The sequence below is a fragment of the Osmia lignaria genome, chromosome 7, assembly GCF_051020975.1.
Source record: "Osmia lignaria lignaria isolate PbOS001 chromosome 7, iyOsmLign1, whole genome shotgun sequence".
Classification (NCBI taxonomy): Eukaryota; Metazoa; Arthropoda; class Insecta; order Hymenoptera; family Megachilidae; genus Osmia; species Osmia lignaria.
The window spans coordinates 2,781,863-2,805,875 of NC_135038.1; the positions used below are offsets into that span (position 1 = coordinate 2,781,863).

The 24,013-nt window shown below is 35.1% G+C and overlaps 1 protein-coding gene and 1 long non-coding RNA gene across 3 annotated transcripts in view; one reads left to right on the forward strand and one right to left on the reverse strand.

The window, feature by feature from the left end:
• LOC117609657 (metabotropic glutamate receptor 8) overlaps window positions 1-24,013 on the forward strand; it is a 218,235-nt gene that overhangs the window by 90,159 nt on the left and 104,063 nt on the right. The window lies entirely within an intron of this gene.
• On the reverse strand, window positions 4,956-23,782 carry LOC117609661 (uncharacterized). The gene is made up of 3 exons (XR_004582640.2): window positions 22,403-23,782; window positions 6,408-7,221; window positions 4,956-6,314 (listed from the first exon to the last, which is right to left on the reverse strand). It is a non-coding gene; the product is annotated as an uncharacterized LOC117609661 (long non-coding RNA).

A 24,013-nucleotide genomic window follows, 5' to 3' on the forward strand; every position in this document is an offset into this window, starting at 1 on the left:
TTAACGATTAAAAATTATATTATTTTGTTTCTAAATCACTTTCAATATTAATATTGTTGAAATTATGATTTTGAGAATTTCTGCTTCCTCTATATCGCAATTTTTGCTGGGGGAGTTTGATTTGATCACGAGTGAAACATGGCATTATAATTCTAATTTTCGAAACTGTATAATATTACTAATAATAAGTAGATAACAAGGAAGGATACTTGAAACGACGCTTAAAGCGATAGAGAACAAGCATCGAGTCTATCCCAGAATTATCATTTAATCTTAACTTTCATATCAATTCCTTTTTCCATTATTGGAGGATATTCTGCTCTATACTTTTTCCAATGGAGAAAAAACGTCTTCCTTTCTAAGAAAGTTTGTCTAACTACTAACGAGGTCTATCCTTCAAATCTCTTTGATCCAGATCACTTGAAATTCTATAGGCAACTGGGAAGCTCGATTCAGATGATGTACCAACTATCGTGTTTCTATTTTATATTCTACGTTCATTGTTTTTTGTACAGTAAATCTCGTTATATTGTCGTAGACGGAGTTGAACATTCTTACCAATAATGACATATCAAAAGTTCATCCCATGCAGCGCTTAGCACATTTGTATCCACTTGGGTAGATTTACCCATATCAAGGTACCAGGGTTGACTTAGATAGCGAGCTAATGAGACAATAGCTTGAGGCGCAACTTGAAAAGAGCACCAAAATACAAAAATCGTTTTTTATTCTCTGAGACATGAAAAGTGACTCGTAAGCAACAATTTTGATTTTTGAATTATGTTATTCTATTGAATTTAACAATATGTTTCAATTTTCTGTAATTTTATTCAAGTGATATAAATAAAATTTTTATGAGTTAAGTTATAATAAAGTGATGGAGTATCTTACTTATGCTTGGAGAGGGGGTAGGGATAATAGGAGGGTGCAAAAAATGGAAAATAGCTTACTTTGAAAAAGGCCATGAGCTGGCCCTGCAAGGTACGAAATTCAAAGAAGTCATAAGAGAAAGAAGTACTTTTTCACAAATGATTTGTTAAAATTGAAACTCCACAGCATACGAAGTTTCACAAGGGACAAGTTTTACGTTTTAAAGATATCTGATATTTAATTTCATTTCGTTTACATAACTTTGCAGCAGGAATTTATAGCATTTGAACATGCATGGCGCACAGCCAGCTAAAGAACTTTTAACCTATCATCATATTACTGGAACATATGTCAAACATATCTCGTAATGTAAAGTTTCTGCTTATTTCTATACTATTATAGAATATTAAAAGATGGACATAGTAATCATAGACAAAGGCTTTATTGATACAAGGTGTACAAATGAACTGTATGCGTTTTTTTTAATTGAAGATTTATTATTTTTAAATCATGGTAATTCAAATTATTGAGATATTCTTGCACCACTTTTCAAATACATAGAAACGCAGGAAAATATTAAAATTTAAAATGATAATTAAAAAGGCGTAATACTAAACGCATCAAATTAATGATATTCAACCGTGTAATACAGAGGTGAAATAAATTAAGAATTTTTAATATTAAATCCTATAAAGGTCAAATAAAGAAATATTTTAAATATGAAGCAAGATTTTAGCATATAAAATAATTTGATCTTACTCTTCCGGTTATTAAAGTAAAATTATTTCATTTACTGAAATTTCAATTTTTATTTAAAATGTTATTTTATTTGAATGGTGTAGTTGCATTTAATATTTTGTACAGGATGAATCAGATACAGTGTTACAAATACTGTTATCTCGGAAATTATAATAGCTACCGACTTAATTTTTTCAAATTAAATGGTACGAAATACCTGATTGGTGCTGTACAAACAATTTTACTGAAGTGGCTGTCATAGAATCAAAATAAACCGACGTTGTCTTTTTTAAATGAAACACAATACTAATTTTTTTATTTAAATAGCTTCTAGTAAATTGAATAACATTTACTTAAACCATTTTTTAATATTCTTCATAGTTAACGGCTTATGGCATATATTTAAGGATCGAATACGCAAAGGTATCTAAAGGGTGGTGCACGAACCGCACAAATTACTTTATGGCACTTTATGGCGGGGGCCATAAAGGGCCCGCACGAAGCTCCTGTACCACAAAACCGAAAAATAATTTAATATTAATATTTTTTGAGTGATTAAGACCTTCCAGGCTGCCAGGAATATATTTTTTTTTAAGATATGAAATAGATAGTTATTCTTCACTGACTAAAACCATTCAGGCCTTTTTTTATTAGTACTTTTTCGCTGACTAACCTTTTTTTTTCGTGGGAAAAATCTTCCAAAGACGCCCCCAGCCTCCCTGGGGAGGGGCCGAGGGTAGTGCCGGATTTTTACCGGCTAAAACCCCCACGGTGATCCGCACTGGGCGTAAGAAAGGGCCCCGGGACCTCTAACGAACAACACCGGGACCCAACCACCCTTGGCGCATAGCGTCCCATCACGGGGGAGGGTCTAACCTTTGACCCTCCCCCTTAGTGCCAACTCCGCCGACGACGGGGGCCACTTCCGGCGCCGGCTACTCCTCGGGCCGCGTGCAATGGTGACCGGGGCTCCAGCACCGGCCACCTGCGGCCCAGCGACTCCGCAAGAAGCCGCCGATCTGCGATGGGGGCAAGCCCCTCCTAGGCTTCGGCCTCCCCCCACTACATCTAACATGGGGGGGGGGAAGCCGGAGCTCTCCCCTATCCCATCACCCTGCGGGAGGCCGAGGTCTCTCCCCACTACATCTCCCCCCCCTCATCCTGTTGGGGGCGGTGGGCAGGATTATTAAGGCCTACCGCCCCGTCCTCCTCAGCTTACTGTGCCGTCGGAGGGCCTTCCCCGACGGCGTCCTCTCCTGCGGGCGGGGTCGGTTCTCTCCCGACCCCTCGCTGACTAACCTAACCTAACCTAATCTTTTTCTATCTAATCGAAACTAAAAGAAAGCTCTCACTGCTGATCGAATGGGATAAAAGTTGTGCTGTGTAATATGCGTAGGAGGAGCCTAACTGGCTTCTCAGCACGTATGTGCTACTTTTTAACCCAGGTATACAGTACAGGACCTTCGTGCGAGCCCTTTATGGCCCTAAACTGCCATAAAGTAATCTGTGCAGTTTGAGGCCCATCGTCTAAAAAGAAGTAAAACAGACGTATGTTGTCTTAAAATTCATATGACTAATTATTGAAAATGACGGCTGTTTACTTGTAAACATGTATTTCTTCTTTTTTTAACATTATGACTTTTATAATATTGTGTATTGGACAATATTATTGCAGGTACCAACTTATATTGTATAAGGATTTTGCATTCGACTTTTTTTTGTGGGGTATTTAAAGCATAAAGTAATAGAAACTCTACCTACTACAAAAGAAGATATGAAAACTCGAATATAAAATGCTTGTCAGTCGTTAAATACACGTTCACAAATAAATAGTTGTCATTTCAGCATTTTATACTCAAACTTTCATATCTCCTTTTGTGGTAAGTGAAGTTTCCATTACTTTATGCTTCAAATACACTCAGAAGAAAAAATCGAATGCAAAATGCTTGTAAGTCGACATCCAGTTAGCAATCTGCATGCAGATTGGCAGCAGATTGACAGTAGACTCTGCTAGAATCTGTCTACAAATCTATAGCCATCTGTTTCCGCATTTGGCTGCGTTTCTGCAAACAGAACCTGCCGACAGAATCATATAGCAGATTGGCTTCAGAAACCGAGCAGATCCTGCTAACATAACCTGTTGCCAAATTGGCGACAGAAACAAAACAGAGTCTGCGCGCAGACTGTGATGGCAGATTTGCGGCAGATTGGCAGCAGATCCTGCAACTTCAGCCATTTAAATTTTAAACAATTGTTATTACTTATTTTTGAAGGGAAAAAGGAAATATCACAATATTTTTATTTTATTATTAATATACATATGTGCTAGTTATTATGAATGTGGTATAAGTCAAAATTTTTGAGTTATATTGAACAGCATAATATATAAGAACTGACAAGTTCAATGTTTTCTACATTTCGATTTACACCACTTTCACAATAACTGTCATATATATATATATATGTATTTATTAATTTAAAATACATATTTACAATTTCGGTGTTCATTTTTATATTAATAATTTCTTTGAAGTATACTGTCAGTCAAAAATTTGAAATCAGGATTGTAAGTACTGAAAACAAAGAGAAGAAATGTGAAATTATATTACTTGTAATCGAATTCCAAAATTGTGACTGCTAATATTTTGTTTATTTCTTCTTTGTTGTGGTGATTCCTCTTCTCCACTGCATTTGGGCTGAAGCGAGCGTGCTCGTGTATGCACCGCGTGTCCAGTTGCTTCTTCTTGAAACCTCTCCGTTGTCGTACATGAAAAAAGAAAGTACAATTCATTAGTATTAATCAAATAAACAAGTTACTATGAACAATGAAATTTTTTAAAACGACAAAAGTACATATGTTAGTAAATTCATTTCTAGAACTTCTCAAGAAATCTCGTCGTTTAGTCCAATAAAGTTATCCGATACACAATATTAAAAAAAAAAATAAATAGATGTCATCATTTTCAATATTTGATGAATTTTAAGATAAAATATGTCTGTTTTAATTCTCCTTCAACGCCTCTGCGTATTTGCTCCTTAAACATTTCCTTTGCCATAAATCGTTATCTATGAAGAATATCAGAAAATAGTTCAAGTAAATGTTATTTAGTTTGATAAAAGTTATTTTGTGACCCTTTCGCGAGGGTGCACTCTATACAATTTTTATAATACCGTTTCGCAGTTTGTTAGGCGACAGCCACGTTGTGCGGCGATTTGGAAAAGGGGAGATGCAGGGTTCTCTCTACAACAGAATAGCAATTTAAAATAATACTTAAAAAATAGTAACTAAGAATATTCAAATTTGAAATAACAATTTTAAGTACCAAATAAATGTGTAGCACCTAATATTTTTAATTTATGTGCTGTTATCTAATCAAATACATCATTAAACATTTTCAACATTAAAGATATAGTTTTCCTTCTTATACATATAAAGCACCTTGTACGTCAGGTATGAAAACTTTTATCAACTTTTCCTCAAGAATCTTCTCCTAAAGTTTGCACTTTACAGAGCACACATATCTTCCAAAAGTTAGAAATCGCTTGACTGCTATCCACCAGCCATCTATAAAATATACGTACCTATATTTACAGTAGTCTCTTGTTATATTGCCACGTGAGCGATTCGACTTTTAAACAAATTTCCACACATGTCAGTACCACTGTTCCATTATCATAGTCTACAACAATAATACAATTTTATCTCTCTTTTCTATTCTAACTAAACGTTTGGAAGTTTACAATATAATGAAAGTTTACTGTAAAAATTTCAATTGAAAATCTTTAAATCAACTTGGCTTCAAACAATTACTTTGACAGATACTTAAGCAAGCGATTAATTTGTTAGATGGCACTTTTATCCACTCCTGTTTTCAAATACTTTTAAAGTTTAAATTGAATTTGTGAAAATTTCGATTTATAGTAGTGATTGTAGCTTACTGATACCACCATCCTGTATGGAAGTAAAGTTAGGTTAAAGTTTGGATAAAACGTCATTGTTCGTCGTTTGTCAGAACACATAGATATACACGTCCGTTTTCACTTTGCTGGTAGTTTGACTAGAAAGCTTTTGCCCTTATCTACTGCTCACCCTTTAGTTCCAATCTGATCGTCTTCTACCCACTCTTCTGCCATTTCAAACGACCGATTAACTCTTTTTATCTTGAAGCCATTTACGGTCGAACGTGTCCAAGATCTCGATTGATAAAAATGTCGAAGCTAACTTGAAATCGTTCAACGTCTACCAACTCTATTTATATAATAATTATTTATATACACCATACCTTTTAAAACATTTACTTTCTATTGCTTTCAATTTATAACACCAACAAATAAATATTTTCTATTGTATTTTAAGTATATTTAAGATAATTATCCAAAATTTATAATATTTAGTTTTACGGAGTAATAATTAAAAGAATAATTTTTAAGGAAACAGTGTAAAATTTAGAAAATGATAATAATATGAATTCTCGCCATGATCCGCCGTCTAAAGGTTGACATTTACTGACATTGGCCTTCATATAAACATCCATTCTATGAAAAAACATTTGTTAGTTATCCCATCGTACAGTATACTGCACCTGCTGCATAGAATAACATGCTATGAAATTCTTGTATTTCTTATCTTCTGTGATCATAAATTTCATTTTACATAGTTTTGCAAATTTTCAATATTATACAATTTCTTTCTTTTTAATACATTTCTATGATAAAAAATATGTTTTATTATTTAAAACTATATTTCGTTTTAGATTGAATAAGAAATCGTTTGACGAAGGGTTGAAAATGGCACTTACAGTCTTTTTTATAGTAGACTCTCGTTGTATTGTCATATGAACGATTTGATCTTCGCACAGATTTTCAATCATACCAGACTTTCATCATCATAGCCTACATAAATGATACAATATTATCTCTATTTTCCTCTCCAACTGAAAGTTTGGAGGCTTGAAAAAATGTTCTGTCTCCATCACCTTGTCTGTGGTAATACAACGGGAGTCTACTGTATAACAATGACATCTTGTGCTTCTTAGTTAAACTGATTTTCTTCTATCATTCCTTAATAATTTAAAGGAATTTAAATTATGAATCAGATAATACAAAGGTATATAAAACTAGAAGGCCATATTACCCTCTTTAAAATATTCCTAAATATCATTTAAATTTCAAAGCAAATCATGATAATCTGATCACCCAGTGTAAATTGCCAATTAACTGAGCAAATAAAAATTCATTCTCATAGTACATATGTTCGTAAGTTTGTTCAACTGACACAAAACAGTTCGTGAACTATTGTTCGAATAAATCAATAGACACGATTTTTCACGGGTTTTTCAATATACCATTAGTACACCTGTGTCTTACACCTTAACATGCACGATCTATATTGCAGCATCGATTTTATTGTAGGATCATCAATCACCGTGATATATTACTGCGCCCAAGTAATATTACGTTATCTATCGATGCCTTCTACCCAGGCGACAATTTTCAATTTTTTGAGATAAATCTTCTTTTGTAACCCCTCACCTGGAATGCATCTTTTCAATTTATCGCAAATAAATTCCTGCGCCTGTTCTTCCGGTTACTTAACCCTTTAATAGTAGCACACTGTAAAAAGAAAGCATCAGCATTTTACGGTATGGTATTTCCAAAATTAAAATTTTGCATTGTTAAAAATAGGGAAACATTGAAATAGTTGCTGATATTTCATTATACAATATTTCATGGCTACGCTACACTTAACCATATGTATACAGTACCCTCTCGTTATATTGCCGTATGATTTGATTTTCACACGGATTATCATAGTCTACGAAAATGATACGCTTTTGTGGGGGTTATAAGCGGGGTATAGTATCCAGGCATCTGGGGCAAGGACCGTTCACGTCAGCCCCACTGGCGACTTACAGTCGACGGTTCCCGAGACGAAACGCCATAATTTTTCCGCCGGCATCCGACACTTTTATCCCTCTTTTCCCCTCCAACTGAAAGTTTGGAAGCTTGCAAAATTTTAACCCTTTATAACCCCGTCAGCGGCAATCTAACAAGAGTCTACTGTATCTCAGAGGTATTGAAAAGTGGACTTGTATTGTTTTGAAATACGTGGCTTCAAATTTATATAAAGGAATGATTTTTTGTAAGGTACTAAATAAAATCTATTGAAAAATAAGAAAGTGAAATTATTTCCTAGCAGTTTTCAATAGATTTAAAAAAACCTTATCTTATATCTTTATTGATAAAAGATCCCATATTTTTGAATAACAATGTGTTCCTAATATTTCTTTCATTTCCAATCTCGTATGATATCGAAGACCATTGTACAATACATAGTTCAATGTGTTGACGTAGATTTTTGTATGGTATACAAAAAATATGTAGCATCCTATTTAGAAGATTAAAGGTCATCTTTGTTCCTTGAAAAATAGTGCAAGCATATCAAATTTACATGCACTACAGTATATTGGCAAAAAAATAATAAAAGCTTTTTCTTTTTTCATTTTCTTGTTATAGGTAGTAATAATTTATTTACACGAAAAATACAGACAGATATCAACAAACCCATTAACACTAGAATCACCAAAGAAAGTTAAATAAAATAAAATTATTTTTATCAATCAGAAAACGACAACGTACTGTACAACTGTAAAAGAGAAAAGTCTTTTTTACAAATACAACCTAGATTGGATTATTAGATTATTTCATTAGCTGTCAACGCGGACGAAAAGTGTCATTTCGAGAAAAAGGAATTTAAAATTTGATTATCAGAATCAAATTTTTAATACTTACAAATGAGAAATTGATTCACTGTGTCTCCGTTAATTTTTTGAAATTCGTCCGAATACTATATAGGCATGTTCTTGGAATGTGTATCTATCGAAATATGCGGAAAAATGGATTTTCCAACCATTCAGTATATACGAGCCTCTTAATAAAATAGGACTAGTTTTATTTTTAACAGTAACTTTATTTTTACTTCGTAAAAGGAGGAGGTTACTCAATTCGATCAGTATACTTTTTGTTTCATCTAGATACTATTATTAACCCCTTATGAACTACTATAACTTTGTGGTAACGTATCAAATGTATCATAAATTCAAAACTTTCTTTTTCTTTTTTTTACTGTACTAAGCGGATTAGATCAAACTTGACTAACAAGGAATGATACCGAACCCGAAAATTCAAAAAATTATGAAACATTGTAAATATGTAGATTTCCTTCTGATTAAAACACAATTTTCGTTTGCTGCTCGTTTTTAGTCTACGGCAGTGAAAATTGCCCTTAGAATTTCCACTGTTTTACATTTCTTGTTCTTTTTCTCTGAAACCGTTAGAAATAGCAAAAAACTTCATAAGCGAAAGTTGTTTGTCTTACGAGGGAAACTACCCAAATGTTACGCTCACTTATTAATTAAACTATGCCATCTTGCAGAGCTCGCCGAGCTGAACACGCTTATACCCCATTTTGGGGGCAGACGGCTAATTGTTTAAAATATATTAACAATTAAAGTTAGTTATTCCTTTACTCCAAGGTAGTGTTCATCCCGAAACCAGGAAAGGACAATTATGACTCGGCAAAGTCATACAGGCCTATTAGCCTCATCTCTTTCCTACTTAAAACACTGGAAAGATTGGTTGATAGGCACATTAGAAACGAGGTTCTGGTCAGCAAACCGTTGCACCACTCCCAACATGCTTATCAAAATGGCAAATCCACCAAGACGGCACTTCATAACCTGGTAGGTTTAATTGAAGGAGCATTGTCGAACGGTGAATCCGCCCTCTGCATCTTCCTTGACATTGAAGGGGCATTCGATAATACCCCTCACGATGCCATACAGGAGTCTGCGAGGAGATACAATATCGAGGATTCCGTCGTAAAATGGATCCACAACATGCTGATAAGCCACAGCAAGCCTAGGGGAGGAAACGGTGAGGGCCGATGTCGTGAGGGGCTGCCCGCAGGGAGGGTTCCTGTCCCCCCTGTTGTGGACCCTCGTGGTTGACGAACTCATACGGATACTCACCACAGAAGGTTTTGAAGTTCAAGGTTACGCCGATGACCTTTCTATCACGGTCAGGGGCAGACACCCTTTGGAATTAGCGAGGAGACTGCAAAAGGCAATCACACTCGTAGAAACATGATGTCAATCACACTCGCTTAACACTCGAGGTGAAATATCTAGGAGTAATACTGGATAAGAGACTCACCTGGAAAAGTCATGTGGACAAGCAGACCCGGAAAGCAATTAGCAACTACTGGGCCTGTCGTAGAATGTTTGGTCCTACATGGGGTCTCAAACCAAGGATGGTAAGGTGGATCTACCAGGCCATCCTTGAACCCGTTATTACGTATACCTCGATTGTGTGGTGGACCTCCATGAAGAAGGGGACACACAGAAAGACTATCGAGAGAATATATCGAATGACGCTGCTGGGGATAACAGGTGCAGTCCCCACCACGCCCACCATGGCGATAGGCATACTGCTTGACATCAAGCCACCTCACCTAGTGGTGATCGTGGCGGCTTGGAGAGCAGCCATTCGCCTACATCAGGCTGAAGAATGGTCGTCGTCGAACAACGGGCACACCACGATCCTCACGGAGTTGGAGTCGGAATCAACCCTGACCTAAGGTGGTGACCGCTGCAAGACGGTGTACATCTTCAGCTACAACTACGAGATAGACAGGGAGAAATGGCTGGAGGACCCAAACAGTATTCTGACCCCGGGGGGGGGGGGGGGGCTCGTCTGGTTTACAGGCGGCTCCAAGACCAGATTTGGAACCGGGGCCGGGATGTCGGGGGCGAGCCCAATGGGTCGATATAACCCACAGACTGGGCCATCACGTAACAGTCTTTCAAACAGAAATGTTTGCTATCTGGTCCTGTGCGAAATACATCTTGGATAGGGCACACTCAGACAAACACATCTACATATGCAGTGACACCCTCGCTGCGCTTAGCGCCCTCCACAAAGTGGAAATTGGATCTAAGCTAGTCAGAGACTGTGCACTGACCTTGGGACGGCTATCTCTGAATAACAGAGTCAAGCTGCTATGTGTACCGGGTCACGCTGGTATTGCAAGTAATGAGAAGGCCAACGAATTGGCACGACTGGGGGCGTCAAGCTCTCAGCCATACCCCTCGTACCCTATTGGAGTCTCAACCAGCGCGTTAAAGGGCCTAGCCAAGGAATGATTGAACCAGGAATTCACCGCCCGTGGGCCTAGTGACAGGACACTGGTACACGAGGAAACACCTTGCACGCATGGGACTCACAGAGGAGTTGACATACCCAAGGTGTGAGGAGATGGATGAGATGCAGGGAACTAAGGGCTCTAACGATAAGATCCAGGGGGCCTCAGAACTCTTATCGTTAAGCATCTCGGCTGGCCTGGTGCCGGCGCTTCTGAACTTCGCAACGGAAGCCCAGCTGCCAAGGCACAGACAGTATGGAGGCTGCTTTGCGGCCCAGGTACAATGGTCCACAAGGACTGAGTGCCCGGTTAGCCTCAATCTGCAGTAATAATAATATAGTTATTCCTTACATTGAGAAGTATGACAAACTTGCACATACAAACGATTAGCTCCGCGGTTAAATACATGACTCGCAATCTGAAGGTTCACGGTTGAGATCCTTGGTTCCCAACATTTTAATTTTTTTTTTTTTTTAGATAATTTGTCTCTTTTTGAATAACTATTACAGCTGTGTTATAATCATTGCATTTATTAATAATTAATTACATACGTTGTAGTTTTTATAGAATTTAAGTTATGTTTTCTATCCAGTACGTATAATACATTACCATCCGCATTCGAAATTTACACACGTTTATTTGTTATTACACAAATAATTGTAAATAGATACTAGTACTTGTGTAACAACAAATAAACGCGTGTAAATTTCGAATGCGGTAAGGATGGTAATATTATACGTACTGGATAGAAAACATAACTTAAATTCTATAAAGGAGCTTCAGTTTTGATTTCAGCGCCATCTCTTTATTTTTATAGATATCAAATTATTATTTGATAAACAAGTAGATCAAAGTTGGAAGTTTTTCTTATACGTGTTTTTCAATTTTAAAATGACGACTGAAAAGATTACATATAGCCTCGAAGAACGTATGTTTATGATCGCATAGCGGTCAATGATTTCTTTCTCTGGGGTTATATCAAGGATAAAGTGTATAAAGTGAAGATTGGAAACATGGAACACTTCAAAAAATCACTGAAGTCATCCAGTTGAAAAATTGAGAAAAAGTCGATTTATATTCACACGTGTTTTACTCACTTTTTAATGGCCAGTACATACAGATAATGTTGTCTTCGGATCAAATTGTTTGAAACAAGGCTCCGCCACTTAGTTAGTGGTTACTAAGGGAAAACACTGAAAATATCTTTCATTAAATTTTCAACGTTTCTAAATAAAATGCAATTTATTTGAATTGAATCTCTTTTAGTTGTTCTTATAATGAATTTTTCAAAACTAAAGCTCCTTTTGGGCCACCCTGTATACACAGGGTGTGAAACTTGCCCATTCGTTGCTAAATTAACCTGCTACGCTGAAAGCAGATAAGTGCCACTGTGTCGGTCCCAACCATTCAACGCGGAAACACGTTCGGTAGAACAGCTGATTTCATGGTCGGGCCAGTGAACTCCCCTCGTTTATTGCACTTAGGTATGAATAATAGGCGAGGTGTTTTCTCGTCGAATGGTTGGGACCGATACACCAGCTCAATTTTTTTATTGTGCTATGCCAACGGGGTGCCGAGTCGTTCGTTCGCGACCTACGTCAGGCCCGGTTTTCGTAGTCGACACTGCCGTCCCTAAGCCCGCGCGCTAGACGCGCTCGGATTGATCGGTGTATTTTTTTAATAACTCGAAAACGAAGCCTTAACCAACATTTTGGTAAAGGAAAAAGTTTTTTAGAATCACCTTTGCAGTCATCCCTCTTCGGCTGTCGAGGTAGTCGCGTGACACCCTGTATACAGGGCGCTTCTCTCATTACGCATGCCAAAGGAGATGCCGACCATAACTTGAGAGCCGTTTTCTATTCACACGTATGCCTCTACACGGCCGCCTGTCGCAGCTGACAATGAGACATGTATCATTGGACATGTCTGTGTCCAAGCAGCAGACGGCTATGTGGATGCGTACATGTGGAAAAAATAGTAGTCAGGTAGCAGTCTACATTAGCTTTGATTTGCGTAACGAGCGAATCACCCTACATTTACGCAGAAGAATTTGAATTGATATTTATATTATTATTCATATTTCTTAATTATATACTAAATTTTATAATATTTAATAACAAAAAGACATATATTATTTTTTTCTAAATTACTTTTAATATTAACCCATGGCTGGCACACTTCACCAGAATAACATGACTGGCAGACTGGGACGTTTAAAACTCCAGCCAATAAAATATTTCTTACTAATAATAAGAAGCTTCTTACGAAAAAAATTCCTAGACAATCTTTGAGTTGTTTTAACGTATTTTATAGTTAATTTTAGTAAAATTAAATATTGAATATGAGAAAAAAATTGAAAAACGTAGAAAAATCGAAAAAATGACAGTTTTCACAAAAAAATTTATAATTTTTCCAAATTTTCATATAAAGAGATAAAGTTTTAGTTGGATACTCTTCAGATTGAACATTTTAAGGGAAAGAATAGTACAAAAGTCGTGGTTTCAAAAAAAGTATTTATATTGAGAATTAAAGGGAAGAATTTTAGCCACAAAAGAAAAGAAACTGAATTAGCCGGGATCGTCTCATACCCCACAGTGCCGGCTAAGTGCTTCCTCTATATCGCCATTTTTCCTATGGAAGCCTGATTTGATCATGACTGTACACCATTATAATCTACATGTATTGCAGTAAGTAAATTATAAAATAATAGAACAAATAGTGTGTTTTAATTACTTGTTATGATTTTAAAATATGCAAATATCTTTAAAGCCACTTTATTAATTGTCATCATAAGTATAAACAGTTTGAGTTATAGAAGGTTAAAAGTCCATTTATACAATGAAGTGTCAAAAGAACTTCGTCTTCAGACTATTTATACATTCGTAGATATCGATTTGTACCAATTTTGATGAAACATCCTGTATAATTTGAACCTAGGTGATTTCAAATCGACTAATCAGTGGTCAGAGGTGGTTACACTCGGTGCAGTGTCCACCTCGACCTCTGATAACCCCGGATAATGGAAGACGGTTCGGTAGCTATAGGTGAACTTAATGCATTGGAGAATTTGTGCTGAAAATTTCAGGGCGCGGTATCTCCGATAATAAACATTATAAATATTACAATTATACTGTTGATACTTATGCATATGTGTATTGTCTATATTTTTTTATAAATGTTACATTTTTTGCACATTTTATATATTTTTCTTATATTATAATATCAGTGTTATTTGTTATAGATGAGATCAAATTATAGCAAACATATTAGCCAATGGCAGATTGTCTATATAAAAAAAGTTCAATATAAATTGAAAATTATATTATTAATAAAACTTAAGGTAATTATTTAGAATAATTTCACTGATTTTTGAATGTCATCGTCTAAAAACAGGAACTTTTATTTTATACTGGAAGAGCCGTAGCCGTCGCGAATATTATGGAGGAGCCGCCACTGATATTAATCCTTTAAGTACTAAATACTTTTAAAGAGTAGGTCATTCATACGTTGAGTTTTCTACTGTCTTTGAATTATTGTCAAGAAAACATTTGACTTTCAAAATCAATTTTTTAAACAGTTTAGTGTATAAATATCATGTAATTATGATGAAAAATTAGTATTATTAACTATATATTTTTAAAAATTACTTACTATCTATTTGTTTCTTTATTTATTTCTGAATAATTTAAGGTTTCAATGATTAGAAGTGACTTCTTTCGAATTTTTTATTTTGAAAGTTGAATTATAATTTGATTATTATTATTATTATCATCTGTTTTTAAACATGAAAATTGAAAATAAAATATAGATTTATTTGAATAATAGTAAATCTATCAGATTTTATTAATTTTTTTTATTTACACGTTAACCCTGGAACGACCAATCATGAATGGAGCACTAATTTTAATTCAATTTTGTATTTCATATCATTATCATTTTCTAAATTGTACACTGTTTCCTTAAAAATTATTCTTCTAATACATGAAACCCTTTCATTAAGAAATTATACATTTAATTTTAGGTATATGTTTTATAAGTTTGGATCACTGTTGACCCAGATTCCGTTCTTCAAGAGTTAAACAGTAAAACTATAAATCAAACTTGAATTATAGCTAAAACTAATAATCACACCGCATAATGCTATGCGAGTGACATTACGATAAAATTGATATGCCAGGGTTAAAAAAAACCGTGACAAGAAATGAGTCCTCGACAATATACACATGTATCCATTAGTGACATTATTATCGAAAATTATGTCAGTTCTTATCAAATTGTTAGCACTGTGTTCTTACTTGAATATTTTCTACAAATGAATGTCCCACTTACTATACGCCTTTACGCTCCCATAGTACCGAAAGGGTTAATTGAACCGAACAATATCATTTGAATTCCGTGCTACCTTGAGAAATGCAAACAACGCCATTGATTACAATTGCTCTACAAGCAACGTAGGTACATTGATATGTAAGTTTCATTCCATCATTTTCGGAGTGCACATCTAAAATAACTACATATCTGAAATAACAAGTATATACGTTTTGTATTTTGTTTTGTTATTGAAGAAGATATTGTTAACTGCCAAGCATGCAATAAATAAATTCTCTATGATAGATTTAATTATTGTGAATTTATAGCAAAAAGTAAATGTAAAAGTAAATTGGATTTTAACATAACGATCCGAAATATTCATCAAGTCTTATTGAGAAATGGTTGATCAAATGTATGGTACCCTATCATTCCATTATGGGAATCCAATATTTTGTACCAATTTAAATTTCAGAAGCTACATTACAATTTTTTGTTTTCATAAAATAGCATGAGTATTAATGAAAAGCTCGAAATGTCTGTACTATAATTTTATTAAATCAACACAATTTGTAATTTTTAATTTTTTATATGATTTCCGTGGCTATTGATAATGGTATCAATTCTTGAAAGCATGTGGCGGTGTATAGAGTAGCAACTTTACCGACGCGGAAAGTGCATTTCCGGTAAGTTTGCACAAGATGAAAAAAAGGAGCCACATACTTCCGGGGCGCGCAAGGATTTTCTCAGAGAAGGAAAACGCCTTCTTCTCACGCGAACCGTCGAAGTGTAAACATCTTAGTTCATTGTAATTTAGACAAAGTGCGCATAGTTCCACAGTTTTTTGTGTGCGATGCCAAACATTTAATAGCTAATTAAGTTTGTTCATAGTTTGAGTTTAGTTCAAAACAGTTATGTGGCGCCCTCGATCCTCGCGCCATCTAGCGGTCACAAAAGGAAGCAAACCTTCCAACCGCGTCCTCTTTTCTAGGGTGCTCGGGGCCTGACGCCCTCGCTTCAATGCACCCCCATTTTACCCTTTACTCACTCTGTACTTTTCCGGCAACGCGATCGGAAGTAAAAGACACGTGTCTTCCCTACTTCCATCGCCATCTTGAATATCGCGAGTCTTTGTTAAATAAAAGTATCACAACGTAATCATTCCATCTTGTGTTTTATTTATTCATTGACATTAGTGTGGTGCCCGCGCAATCGCATCTCGCGTGGCCCCTAAAGTTATAAGAATTTGCAGCTAGTGCACTCTGCAACACACAAGTTGAACCATTACCGTGTTGATTCTTTTTCCTCGACGGATAAGACAGATTAATCTCGCGTGAGTGTGTAGTCAACGCTACAAGCATAATTAAAGTGCTGTTATCTATGTACATACATCTTTATTGCCGGTGCACTATGCTACACTTCCTAAACATTGGAGTAACTAGGTAGGGGCTACGATAGGGCTGACTCCCTCAAAAATATGGACTGGCTCTTCAGCATTGTAAAATTCTAAGATTCTAAGGTACGAAAATCATAAAATTTTGAAATTCTAAAACCTTAAGATTCTAATATTCTGATACTCCAATACTCCAATACTCTGGTGGGGTATACTTCCGAAAGGCCCCATCACCCCAGGACAACCAAACTTCGGATTTATAGTAATTGAGGGACGAGAAATCGAATGAGACCATTTTCAGAACTGGCAAATAAACCGTTCTCGAGATATACGGGGTATTCTAAAAGTGCGAAAACCCCCTATTATCTTGATAAGAATGCATTTTCACGGAAAATGACTAACCTAACCTAGGTTAGGGTTAGGGTTAGGGTTAGGTTAGACATTTTGCGTGGAAATGAGTTCTTATCAAGATAATAGGGGGTTTTCGCACTTTTAGAATACCCTGTATATCTCGAGAACGGTTTATTTGCCAGTTCTGAAAATGGTCTCATTCGATTTCTCGTCCCTCAATTACTATAAATCCGAAGTTTGGTTGTCCTGGGGTGATGGGGCCTTTCGGAAGTTTCCCCCTCTAGTGCTCTAATTCTCTGAAATTCTAATATTCTAGTACTTTAGTACTCTAACACTTCAATGTTCCAATACTGTAGTGCTCTGATACTCTGAAATTCTAATATTCTAGTACTCTAATACCCCAATACTGTAGTGCTTTAATACTCTAAAATTCTAATATTTTAGTACTCTACAGTCCCTGGCCATCGAATAAGGACCGCGTACGAAAATTTCACTTTTATGGCTATAATAATATGTCATATATGGAAGATTGTCTTTGTTCATTCAAATTGTTACTAAATACATTGATAACCAGGTATACATAGCAATAGATTTGTTACTATTGTGATGAAAATAAAATTATCTGGGCGATGAGCGATTAAGGGCCGTGCGAGTGTTTGTCTGGAGCCTACTCAAAGGACTTATTTACAACTCTCCAAGCACCACATTATCTGAGTTAAAAACAAGAATTACAAATATTTGGGAAAATAATGAAGATGTAAAGCATATGATCAAGCAATGTATACGGAGCATGCCGGAAATGATACAAACTGTCATCAAAGCAAAGGGTGGAAATACAAAATATTAACATGTGTTAATAATGTTATGTACAGTAGTAGTGTATTATGTTAGTAGCTAATAAATTATATCATTACAATTTGAACAGGCCTTTTGATTTTGCGTAAAACGTGAAAAATGCTGAAAATTTGTAGTGGTCCTAATTCGATGGCTAGGGACTGTAGTACTCTAATACTCTAATACCCTTTAATATTCTAAGCTTTAATATTCTAATATCTTAATATTCTATTATTTTAAAATTCTTTTGATTTGGCCCATCTTAAAAAAAGGTCCTAGTTGCACCAATGTTCCTAAACATATATTTTGTACAAAAACATCTTTAACGTATTAAACAAATTTTAATTAAGCGAGTGTTTTGATAAACTAAATGTTTTCAAACGAATATAAATTAGAATAATTACCAAGTATCTCACGGCACAGAGTAAGTAATATGTATGTATATTCCAAACAATCTAATAGCGCGAAAGTTGTATTTACCAAATTTACTATAATCTCAATATTTTACTGAGAAAATGAAAGTTAAAAATTGGAGGCGTCCATAATGAAGTAGCAGGATACTATAAATTCTCTGTTCTGTAATGGCTATCGCAATTACGTACGCTAAACCTATAAAGTATATAAAGAATGAAGTAGAACAAAGAATACATGATAAAGAACTTCACAATAAAATCCATTTAATGAGTTCTTTTTGTAATGAATCAGAGAAAATCGATATGCGATACAATAAAAGGGTAATCGATTCGGTGCCCGAATACTGTACTGTTGTAATCAAATTCAAAAATTATATTACTAATTACATAAGCTTTCTTCTAAATGAAGTGTGGAACATAAATAATAAATTATTATAGTTCATAATAATTTAATTAGCTTAACCCTTGAACAGCGGGGCCTAAGTGAATCGTGCTCCAAACTTATAAAACGTACAGAAGTGTCTTATCCTAAAGTTAAATGTATAATTTTTAAATGAAAGAATTGTATATATCGGAATAATATTTTTTCAAGGAACAGTGTGAAATTTAGAAAATGAAAATAATATTAAATACGAAATTTAATTAAAACTGGATCTCTCTCCATGGTCTGTCATACGAGGGTTAATTTATGTTTCACTAAAAATATTAGATATATAAAAACTCTTTCTGTGAATAATGTTATAGAATTTTTTATATGCTGAAAAATATGTACGTATATTGTATTTGCTGTGATCACATCTAATGAATACTGGTGTCTTTTAATTATGTATATTTAACCTCTAATATTTCTTTCCTTAAACTGTATTTTAATTATTTGACTAAAATAACATTAAACATCCGATTTGATTAATTTATTAAATTATGAAGCAGGTCACTTGAATAATTAATATGAATTGTAATTTATTAATTAAAAGAATATAAAATATTCATATTGATTTTAAAAGAGATATTAAATTGAAAATTTAAATAAATTATTAACGAAGGAATTAAAAATCTGTTCTGATAGAAATTTTGTGTTGTATCAAAAAGTATACAATCGTTGAACTACTTATTGTTAGATTACAGTTCAAGGATTTGATTATTCAAATTTTTGGTCTTACAATTAATGATTATTATATGTAAGATAACACTGAAGTCTAAGTGGTTATGCAGAAAAGCCGTATAAATGTTTATTTAAATAAATATTTTAGTGTTTCTATTAATCGTAAAGAAAAGTTTATTGTATAATTTGTAGTAACAGAAAAATTTTTTTGTCATGGGATCGTCTGCTAGATTCGTGGGGGGGGGGGGCAGACGATCCCTATCCCAGACATTTATAACGCCACTTTTCGGAACTTGTATGCAGGGCGACCACCAACGAGGACAGTGCTGATCCCGCAGCCACCTGGCGGTCGCCAGCTCCAGTTAAGGGCGTCTACTAAACGCCTACAAATTGAATAATAATACTCGTTTTATACAATGTGTACAAAAGTTATTTTTTGAATTTACGGGGCAGAAGTATGGGGGTGGAAAGAGTGGAAGGAGATAGAATGGTTACAAGAAAGATTCCTAACATGGACAATAGGACTGGATTGGTGCAGCCCAGGGTACATGGTGAGAGAAGGGTTCCAAAGGCAAAAACTAACAGTAAAAGCAGGGAAATTAGCCTGGGCTTTTGAAAGGAAGCTGTGGGAAGGAAGGGGAGGGGAATTGACGAGAGAATGCTGGGAAGAATTTATAAGAAGAGAAACAAGGGAAGAGGAAAGGAAAAAGTTTTTTATAGAAAGAGGAATAGAAATACCGAACCTAGAAAGAAGAAGATGTAATGGGGACATCTCCCATCGGTTATGAAGAAATGGAAAAGGCAGACAAGCTGATGCAAGAGAGTGGAAGGTGGGAAAAGATAATGAAGTCAAGGTACATATAATAGATGATATAAAACAGTTAAGAGTCCGGGAATTCCAGGATACCTGGAAAAAGGATGGAAGGAAGAGGGATGGAGAAGGATAGCTAGATTCAGATTGGGGAACGAAGTGAAAGAGGCAAGATACTGGGAAAGAGAAGAGTATAAAGTGCAGGATATGTGAGTGGGAAAAAGAAACCTGGGAGCACGTCTGGGAGGGATGCTGGATAAGGAAAGAAAGAAATAAAGGATGGCATGAAAAAGTAAAAAAGATACTGGGAGAAGACGAGGAAGGAGAAAAATGGATGAAAGAGGTAGAGGAAATGAGAAGAAGAGCAGGGGAAGCAGAAGAGAGAAGAGTGAGTACATAAAGAAAGAAGAAATAGGAGTATAGTATGGAAAGGAATGGAAGAAGAAGACAAAGAAAAAAGAAGCAGAAGAATCAGAATCATGCTGCAAATGGAGCTAGGGAAAAAAGTGGAAATAAGGAAGCTGACTGAAGTGACAGGGGAAGGAGGAAGGAGAATCATCCTAACGGAGCTAGAAGAGGAGGACGATAGTAGAAGAATACTGTGGAGAAAGAACGAAATATGGGAGCATTGGAATGTAAGCGTAGAGGAGGATCTGTCAAGAGAGAAAAGGAGAATGAGATGGAAAATAAGAGAAAAAGGAAAGAGAGAAAAGAGGAAATGGAAGAAGAGTCGAATATAGCAATAGGAAGCTATGGGTGGACGGCGAGGAGTGGAAATGGGACGAAAAGGAAGGAGAATGGAAAATAAAGTAAGGAAGATATAGAAGAAGAGGAAAGATGAAGAAACGAAAAGGGGCAACTAAAAGGAAAGGAAAGAAAAGAAAATAAGAGGGAGGCTCAATCAACAGAGAAAACTGAAACTACAAATTATAATTTAGGTTAAAGTTAATCAATAGTGGAAACCAGGAGCAAGAGTTTAGTTTAGTTTAGTTTAGCTTAGATTAGTCTAGTTTTGTTTAACTGTTTATCTAGAAGTTAGGACTTTGAGTTAAAATTTATAATTTTTCAAGTTAGGATATGATTTTTGATACGATTTTGTTTATGACTTTGTTTTTGAATTTTTTCTGATTTTACTTTTTGGTTTTATATTATTGGGGAATATATGAAGTTAAGTTTGTTTGTTAAATATACAGGGCATCCTAGCTTAAGTGTTATAACTCCGTTATTCCGTAACTATTAATGATACAAAAAATTATTGATATGGAAATTACATGGTAAAATGGGGCCTATGTTTTGTCCGAAGTGAAAAATCTTTTGCATTATTAGTTTAAGAGATATGATGGTCAAGTTTTGTTTTTTAAATAGAACCATATATTTTTTTTCAGGTCATGTAATAGTGCTTCTCATTAATAAGCTTTAATGTATACACTCGATTTTAATTAGTTTTCAAAATAAAACGTTTACAAATTTTCCGATTTTCAGTAGATACGTCTCGGTTTGAGTGGCAAGTCGTAAAAGCGGCCCTATTGTTGCGGTAAGTGCGGTTATTCTTTGGGTCTGCCGTTCCTAGTGTAGACCCCGCTATGGCACTTACCGCAACAATAGGGCCGCTTTTACGACTTGCCACTCAACCGAGACGTATCTACTGAAAATCGGGTAATTTGTAAACGTTATATCTTGAAAACTAATTAAAATCGAGTGTATACATTAAAGCTTAATGAATTCGTCTTGAGAAGCACTATTACATGATCTGAAAAAGAATATATAGTTCCATTTAAAAAACAAAACTTGACCATCATATCTCTTAAACTAATAATTGCAACAGATTTTTCACTTCGGCCAAAACATTGGCCCCATTTTTAACCGACTTCGAAAAGGAGGAGGTTACTCAATTTGATCAGTATTTTTGCTTTTTTTTACCATGCAATTTCTATATCAACAATTTTTTGTATCATTAGTAGTTACGTAATAACGGAATTATAACACGTAAGCTGGGACACCCTGTTTGTAAGGTTGGGGAACGCTCCTTAAAAGCGCCACGCAATCCCGGCAGGGAAGCGTCAAATAAATCTATCTATCTATCTAAGTTATTTTTCAAATTATTTAATTATTATGGTTCCAGAGTTTTAACTCAATAGAATAAATTCTCATTATATTGCCGCAGATGAGGCTTTAAGTGACATTTTTATAAATAATAATATAGCAAAAGCTCATTCTATGCAACACTTAACGTATTCGGGCCTATTTAAATAAACTCATCACCAATGGGTAATTAAGGGGAGATCTAATGAGGGCTACAACCATGAGCCCCATTATAAGCCTCCCATTTACTACAACGAATATTATATAAAATCTTTTTTTAATGCTTAATTTTATATACCTTTGAAGGTGTGATAGCCTCGGGTCCCAGACATCTTAATCCAGTCTTGTCTATACCAATGCGCGAAATTCAAAGAGGTCAAAAATCGTTGAAGAGTAAAGAAGTCGACTATGCAGCAATATAACGAAATTCTACTAGTAAAACAAAAATATAAGGCTAGACACCATGTTTTAAAGACACAGCTTGTATAACTATCTGATCCTCTAGAAAGTTTAATCTATTGGTTACTGATGGCAGGAGTGGGAGCGGCAGTGGAACACGACACGGTTAAAAGTGCAAAAGTATTTATTATATAAAATATATGATGAAATGTGATTACTCGTACAATGATACGTTCCGACGTGTCCGCCATGCGTTCCGGAAGTAGAGCTATTACAATCGAGCGATCTTAGCTACAAATCGGTGGGAAATCCACTAGACAGTTGGCAACCATTACGCGCGCGTCGTTCGCCGGTAACAGTTACACAGTAAGTTTTATTTTTTAAAATAGGCTCCTTTTTTGAATTATGTAACGAAATCATAAATGTCTTTCACGTAAAATAGTATTGACTTAGTCTCAAAATATACAGATAGTATTTTCAAGAGTCCCTTAAACCCTTATTGCGGTGAACGATTTGAACTCCTAGATCAAAGATAAACTGTCGATGGAGTCGCATTCCGAACGATGTATTATACTAGAACACACGTAAAACTCGAAGTAGCCATCTTGTGGATAGAACAGATTTCTCTGCTCCTGGATAACATTCGCCCTGGATAAATCACCCAACAGACAGTTACAGAGTTGAATTGGGTGGTTCTATCTCACCCACCAGATTCCTCCGACATTTCCTCAACAGATTATCATCTCTTCCACAATATGGCGAGCACTATGTAACAATATATTGTATATATGTATAGAAGCACTCTCGAAGATACATACTTATGTACACTGCCCATGTATTTTGAAGTTAAGTCGACACAGTGTTACATAAAGGACCTCTATAATCCAATTAAATGGTGGAAGGAGATTATTAAATGTAATAAAGCCTATTCTGAGGAATGAATGTCACTGTGTATATATTTATCCAAACTGTTGCATTTGCTTCTAGTAACATAAAGAAGAAGAAGAGAAATTTCCGGGAAATATGATATATGTATGAGAGCCAGTGGCTTTCAAAAATATTCCTTCACCTTTTAAAACAGAATAACTTTTTTAACACCTTGAGTCTAAGAAGATTTTTGAAAGTCTATAAAATTTTTTAAAACTGCAAAATGTGTATATTTCAATGGGTGGATATTAAGACCAAATTAAATTTCTGGGATCCTGGGGCTATTAAATCTTTGAGGACTCTCTTGGTAGATAAACTTGATTCAAAAATTGAAATTTATTCGTAAAGAGAATGGGCAACAATAAAAAAAGGTCGCTTAATTTTTACATTTAAATTATACTTTGAATAAATAATTATTTATAGAATATACGTCCAAATAATTAATTTGTTGCTCATAACATTAGCTGTTTTAACGTTTCAGATTCTCATTTCTGCAATTAACATTTTTTGTACTATTTTGAACAATAACAGAATTAAAATTAAATAAAGTATTGTATTATTACATCTTCAAATCTTCATGATT